This window comes from Stegastes partitus, unplaced genomic scaffold, assembly GCF_000690725.1.
Source record: "Stegastes partitus isolate 25-593 unplaced genomic scaffold, Stegastes_partitus-1.0.2 Scaffold608, whole genome shotgun sequence".
NCBI lineage: Eukaryota > Metazoa > Chordata > Actinopteri > Pomacentridae > Stegastes > Stegastes partitus.
This window is the reverse complement of record NW_007578339.1, coordinates 117,028-118,276: the sequence shown is the minus strand read 5'-3', so window position 1 is coordinate 118,276 and position 1,249 is coordinate 117,028.

Here is a 1,249-nt window from a genome sequence, read left to right as displayed (position 1 = left end):
ACAGGAATAGTGAAAAACGACTGACTGTGTGAAATGGCCCATGACCAAAGAACGCTTTGGACAAACTTAAAGGCAGACATGAATCTTGTCGAATCCAAGAGGTCACGACCTGCTTTCATCTCAGAACTCTTTTGGCGACGCTTCGATTGTATGCAAGTTTGACAACACAACATTTTTCAGCTGTTTGTTGTGTCACTCTGTTGAAGTCATGACAGATCTTTGTTTCGTTGTGAGCAACATTTCTGGAGTTTATGAGACACAAGGTTGTCTCTTAAAACTGCTTACGGGTTAAAAGGGTATTTTTACATCAAGTGTGTCATTTGTATAAACCCCTGGCGCCGAATCTAACAGAAAGAAATCTTTGTAAACACTGAAATACAAACTAATGGCAGGCGGTTTGTTACTACACATGCTGCTTTGACACACACAGATGATGAACACATTTTTTCTGCTCATGTCTCTGTTTTGCAACGTCTGTCATCATCTTCCTGCATGCGTCTTTTCCACCGCTCCACGGTTCTACGTCCTTCCCAAGAAAAAGAACATAACTTTTGCTGAGCACTGGCAGCTCGAGTGCTTTTGTGGATTTTGCTGTCTTGGATGTGCTCTATCACAGCGCAATCCATCACTCACCTCCCCGGCGGTTATGTAACACGGCGATGAAGGCCGTAAAAACTTTTGTGTGACTGCCGTCCAAATAACATGTTGCTTTATGTCTTTATTTTTTTCTTCAAAGAACAAATTAATGCGTGTTTTTGTGCTGTTTGACCTGCACCATATGACCACTGCTGCTCCCACTGACATTACCACGACTACTACTACCGTTATAACTACCTTCTGGAGCTTCTGCCTCCTCGAAGTCACTCATAGAACAATACAAACGCCTGTCAGAAGCAAGTAAAAAGGCTGACGGGATTTCAAAACTAAACTATAAAGCAATAACATATCCAATCCAAATACAGTAGTCATTAAACTAAAAATGGTTTCACCACATGACTATAAAATGTGTTTGAAGATGAGACGCGGACGATGACTCATTCTGACAGCCTAAGCTCCTCGACGGTCCCGAGCCTCGAGGCCCGCATGGAAAAAAAACATCTGATTGACAAAGATTCAGCTTCGTGGAAAGTTTTGTTCCACACTGGAGACAAAGTGTCAAGTCAAGTTCTGTACGAGACGCGTGATGCACAAAAAAACATTCTCCTCATCTGCAGTGCGATCCCGACCAAATGGTTAAATCTTACAGAAT